The sequence below is a fragment of the Paramormyrops kingsleyae genome, chromosome 4, assembly GCF_048594095.1.
Source record: "Paramormyrops kingsleyae isolate MSU_618 chromosome 4, PKINGS_0.4, whole genome shotgun sequence".
In the NCBI taxonomy this organism is placed as follows: Eukaryota; Metazoa; Chordata; class Actinopteri; order Osteoglossiformes; family Mormyridae; genus Paramormyrops; species Paramormyrops kingsleyae.
Window position 1 is genome coordinate 1,141,066 of NC_132800.1, and position 6,068 is coordinate 1,147,133.

Below are 6,068 nucleotides of genomic sequence, written 5' to 3' on the forward strand. Positions count from 1 at the left end.
TAGCATGGGCAGACACACAGAAATCTCACAGCGGCAAACATACAGCTTTCCTGCCCCATTGGAGCATGATGGATTTATTCATTAAAGTTATGCTGCCCGGATCAGTGACAGGAAATTAACAGAGGACAGCCCAGTGATACAGGCTTCTGAACACATAAACTAAATAAACAGTAGTAGAGTGAACCAAGACAGCGTATGTGACATGTTTGTATTCACATCTTTGTGGGGACTCTCCATTCAACAGCAGGATTATGAACCAAGGCGGTGTCTTGGACTGTGACAGCACAGTAACAACTCAATGGCACAGAATTCTGAACAGACAAACTTTATAAAAAGTAGGATATTCAACTAAGAGAATGAATCACTGTCTGAGACACTAACATCACAATGACATCACAGGCTTCAGATCACACATTAAATAAACATGGATATTCAAGAGAATGAATCACTGTCGGTGACAGCGGCAGCACAGTAACATTAGAGGCCTCTGAACACAAGAACCAAATACAGCCTGGAACCTGCACAGTGGGGTGATTTGGGTTTCACTCCAGAAGGCAGATGCGTGCAGGGATGCTAATTCAAATGTTAGCCTGCTTGTCCTCAGCTCAGTGTCGTGCAGCAGGGCTCTGTGAAGGGACCTTATTCTCCAGAGTGGTTTTAAAGGGGACCGTGCTTCAGAAACTGTTCCCACCTGTCATTAAGGGACTGCAATCCTTACAGTCTCAAGCCAGATGCCTGGCAGTTTGTTGGAATTTTTATATTATTTTAATATCAGTTTGTACCTGGGAAGTAATTTGTAAGAAATTTAAAACCAAATAATCAGAATGTCAAACATACTGTATAAAGAAAAGTAGCTAACAAGCTGTTGCTGCTGTTAAACACTCTAGAGATAGACTGATAGATACAGGCTGGGAGATACACTTAGACCGACAGACACAGGTTGAGAGATGCACTTGATTGATGGATTCTGGCTGGGAGATACACTTAGACTGACAGACACAGGTTGAGAGATGCACTTGATTGATGGACTCTGGCTGGGAGATACACTTAGAGTGACAGACACAGGTTGAGAGATGCACTTGATTGATGGATTCTGGCTGGGAGATACACTTAGACTGACAGAAAACAGGTTGAGAGATGCACTTGATTGATGGATTCTGGCTGGGAGATACACTTAGAGTGACAGACACAGGTTGAGAGATGCACTTAAATTAACAGTGACACAGAGATATTGAGGGGATCCACTCTTCAAACAGGATCTCTGTGCTCCAGTTGGGATCTATGGCCTCCAAGCACTCCGCTCTTAATGCAGCTCAGCCGGGCTGGGCTGGGCCCGGTGAGGGTGGCGGGGGCCACTCGCACTCGGCCTTCTGTATGAGGGAGATCTGAGTGATGTGGGGCCTCTGACAGCCGTTCTCTGTGTCCTGCTGTCCTGCCCGCCGGCCGCGTGTGTGACGGTAAAAGACCTGTTCCAGCTAGTATGCATGGAGTGGGTCCTTGCTGAACCACAGGCAGGCCAGGCCTCGTTCCACATCAGTGTTGTGTGCAGACCTCCCTGTGAGCAAAAACAAATGGCTAATTTAACATGCGCTCTGACAGGCTCCTGAGGGCCAGTGGGCCCAGGGTTTGCTTGTCCTCCTCACAAGCTGGAACAGCCGGGAGCCCGATCTGGATGGGCCCACTGCCAGGCCTACAAGAGCCGGCACACTCAGCCACAGGTGTGCGCCGTGGCACTAGCTACCTAACGGACCCAAACCTTCATCTATCAGCACCAAACTGAGGGCATCGGTGACCCAAAACACATCAGAACCATATATTCTGGGGAAGTCGGTATGCGAGGAAAGCTACTGGACCAGTGAACACTCATCATCTCATCAGAGATCGATCAACCATGCTCATCATGTGACACTATCATCAGTACATGTGGCCAAAAAATCCCAGGTGCCATTGTGGGTGTGGGCACTGCCCACTGGTGTTCAGTGAGTGTGGGCTCGACATACCGCATGTTTGAGAGTCTGCCTAAATGAATTAATTTCCTCCTTTTTCAACAAAATCAACTCAATTAATTTGCTTAAGGAGCAAAACAGTTTTGAAAGGGTGCGATAATTTTACCTGGATAATGAAATATTTACCTGGATAATGAGAGAACAGCCAGGGAGGAACTCTGGTTGTCTACGATACATCTGTCCACATGCACGTAGATCCTAGCCAGATCACAGACTCCCTCATTACAGCACTCAGCCCGGGGACCGCTCTTCCAGGGAATGCTGAGAAAGTGAGACCCAAGAGGCGTGTTTTGGACAGAACAGGAGTCACCGGGTATAATCAGTGAGATTGATGTGCACACCCACCAGGGATATGCACACAGCGCTGTGTGTTCCTGTGGAGGGCTGTCATTTCGGGCTCTGCTATTGTGAGTTCCTGTGTGGAAGAAGAGAAGCCTTCCAAAGCAACACAGCACGGCTCTGTGAGTCACTGAAGGCAGTGTTACCCAAGCACACTGCAGCTCAGCGGCTCCACACGTGTCTCCAGCCCAGAGCATGCTGGGACAGCATGCAGACGGCTCATGCATAGAATCAGCCCTCAATTTCTGGCACAGGGGTTCCATTACCATCACACCTTAGGGTGTTCTGGGAGAGTGAAAAACAGGGTCGACAGGGTCAAACAATGCATCGCCAGTGCTGGACCCAACACCATATTCAGTGTTGCTGGCGTGCCACAGGTTTCTGCTGGACCAGCAGTCTCCGCATGAGCAGCTCTCCATCCCAGCAGCATGGTGGGAAAACCAGCTGTGAGTGGCACCTTCACTCTGTACACAAACAAAGGCACAGACACTCACAGTCTATGGCTCACAGCAGATTTTTGGAGCCCTCTGGCATCCATTCCTGGGAAAGACAACATTCCATTTGCTGGGCGGCTTGGCCCGTCAGTGTTTTGATGAGCTCTCAGAGACTCGGCTCTGAGGCTCGAAGTCCTGGTGCCTTTGTCTGAAGTTGCAATAGCGGCACCTTCACCAGCATTCACCAATGCTTCCCCGCACTTCCCCATGCATCCTGCTTTGGGACAGGTGGGGGGAGTCAGGGCGTGAGCGGTGTTTAGCGCTGCTCTTAGTCCATCATCCAACGAGGTCAAGCTTCTTTCATTCACTTGGCAAAGGTGTTTTACTATCTGGCACTTTCTATAAATGTTAAGCTGACAGGCTGGAAGATTGAAACTAGACCCCTTTAGCACCATCCTCCCATTTTTATTTATTATTTTTCAGATTAAAAATGTATTTATTTGTTCTGACAGAAGTTTTATAAAGTTTCAGCTGGCTATTATGTATATGAATTTCCTGATCTAAATGACTGGTTTGAAAAACCTTCAGGGTAGATCTTAAAAGTCTCCTATTCTAATCCCTGCTAATCAGTATTGTTTGTATCCAAGCCATGCAACAACAGATAGCAAAACTAAGATCTTTCCTCTTCTATAGCAACACAATAACTTATGTACGTCCCTCCTCAGTGTTCGTCCTACCAGCTGGGATTCCACCAATCAGGCCTCAAGTTGAGTGAGACATCATGGAGATCAGTTCTCAACTGAGGGCAACTCTGGTGGTGAAAAGGTAGGACCACATAGTACTCCCTGGGGGGCATCTGGGGTCAAACGGTCAGGAGAAACACGCACAACGGATTCTGCCTGCAGCTGTCAACTTCAGCCTGAGCAGTGCCTATGGGTGTCAACTGGACCAGAGATGGATTAGGTCTGTCCAGAGATGCAGGGGCTCCGTAGCTCAGGCAAAATTGGTTTAGATCTGTCATTGACCTGCTGACAGAGGTGCATACTGGGAAGGCCACATATGAATCCATTCTGAGGGTGTGCTTGTCTTTTATACTTCCTGTTAGTGGTCAGACAGCAGATGAAATTGCAGAATGTGGTCTGCAGTCTGTTGAACAGTTCAGGTTAATATTGATCCAGAGCATGGATCCCAATGGAAGCTGACTCCCAGCACAGCAGAGGCATTAAATATAAGGAAAGAGATGAATATTGCTGAATGACAGTTATGAAGAAAAGTGGGCCTAGTGGAGTATAACATATACCTAGCCAGCTCTCACCAAGGCATAATGACTCGGTTCATTCACATTGAAAGGTATGACATGAAGCACTTCAGCGATTTCTACACACACCGGGAAAACATTAAAAGAATTCACAGACATCTGAAAGCACCAAATATACCTATAGCCACTGGTATTAATGTCAGTTTTTCTGATATATGGGTTAAAGGGAGGGTTTTAAAAAGTGGCGTAATGCAGAGTAGACTTTGGTACAATCCAGAGGGATGGTCTCCTTTGTACTGAAACCAAAACAGCCATTTAAAACTAATGTCTACTTAGGAGACATTACTCTGTAAAGAACAAGTTGAGGGAGGCGTAAAGACAATTTCTCCACAGGTATTAATAAAGTATCAGTTATTCTAATTATTTAAAATGACTTTACCTTAAGAAGCTTACTAACAGAACAGTGTTCTTTATTTTTTAAATCATTTTCCCACTTTTTGCTGCTGTTCTCTTTCAAGTCGAAGGGAATAATGATAAACTGAGGTAAGCATTTACAATAGTATGGTGTCCAGCTAGCAGCATTTACCTGGTCACACTGTAATGGTGTCACGTCGAGGGCAAGGACAGAGGCTAAGACAGGCATGGAGGAAAACCAAAAGGGGCTTTATTAAAGAAAACTACACTACAGGAAGGGCAAAGGAAACAGACCACAAGGGGTCCAAACAGGGTAGGGAGGATCAGGCAAGAACACTAGACACAGGACACACTGGGGAGCACATGCAGGCAGCAACATCAATGACTGGACTGAGGATCGCAGGACTGAAGGACACTTTTTACAGGGCATGTGAGGGAGCAGATGGGACAGCGGGGAAGACAGCAGGCTATACGTACACTAAGATGGGAGACACAGTGGAAGAGGGCAGGACAAGACACCAGATGGGCACTGCTGCGGGACAAGGGCGCAGAGACCGAACACCATTAGGGGACGAGACAGACCAGGGTAGGCAGGGGCAACACCAGCACAGGGCACTCTGGGGGCAAGACGGGACACCACTAGGAGAACTTATATATTGTCTTATTGTTATTGTCTTATTGTTTTTAAGTTTAACACAAATATTTTCTCTTACCATTTAAATATAAACAACCATATTTAGAATAATGGCCACAGCATCTACAGTTTAAACAACTAATTATAAATATATTTCAATTGTGCCGCAAAATTTGCATGTACTATATCAGTGTCACGATCCGCTCCGTCCGATCCCGATGTGTGCCACGCCCCCTCATTACCTTGTGTTCATTCCTGTTTGTGATCATCTGTGTCCTGTTTCATTTGATTAGTCCTGTGTATATTAGTCCGCGTCTCCCCATGTATGCCAGATTCGGCATTGTATTGTCCGTGGATGTCTCTGCGTGCTTGTCATTTGCCAATTAAACCCCGTTACCTGACTTCCTGGCTGCTGTCGCCTGCTTCCCGGCTCGCCTCCGTTGCCGAACGTGACAATCAGAACATAAAAATAAATATAGAATTAAGTATGCTAACAAAACATAATCTGAAGAAATAGCAAGAAACATACGAAGAGATGCTGCTCACCTCTGCGCCATCTCTCTGTCAGAAAGTTTTTGTTCAACCTGCAATTATTTTGTAAGAACTATTGAAACCACCGAGATTTTTAATTGGTCGAAATGTATGAAGATATGTATTAAAGATATTACTCGTGATTGGACCAGCTTCAAATTTGTCCCTCCCTGACAATTAATTCTTGATTTCATTCGTTGAACATAGTGTCCGTACATATCTTCATATTATTCGACCAATTAAATATCTCGGTGGTTTCCATAGAAACAAAATCATTGCAGGTTAAACACAAACATTTTGATAGAGAGATGGCGCGGAGGTGAGCAGCGTCTCTTCGTGTGTTTCTTGCTATTTCTTCAGATTATTTTTTGTTAGCATATTTAATCTTATATTTAATTTTATGTCCTGATATAGTACATGCAAATATTGCGGCAAAATATCGTTGAAATATA

At 45.6% G+C, this 6,068-nt stretch overlaps 1 long non-coding RNA gene across 2 annotated transcripts; it reads right to left on the reverse strand.

Annotated features, from left to right (window-relative positions):
• Window positions 1-341: 341 nt before the first annotated feature.
• LOC140589004 (uncharacterized) lies at window positions 342-5,674 on the reverse strand. Of its 2 annotated transcripts, XR_011990182.1 has the most exons (4): window positions 5,632-5,674; window positions 2,352-5,520; window positions 2,133-2,267; window positions 342-1,555 (listed from the first exon to the last, which is right to left on the reverse strand). It is a non-coding gene; the product is annotated as an uncharacterized lncRNA (long non-coding RNA). The 2 variants fall into 2 exon arrangements; XR_011990181.1 differs by lacking the exon at window positions 5,632-5,674 and having other exon boundaries at window positions 2,352-5,579.
• Between the last annotated feature and the right edge of the window lie 394 nt (window positions 5,675-6,068).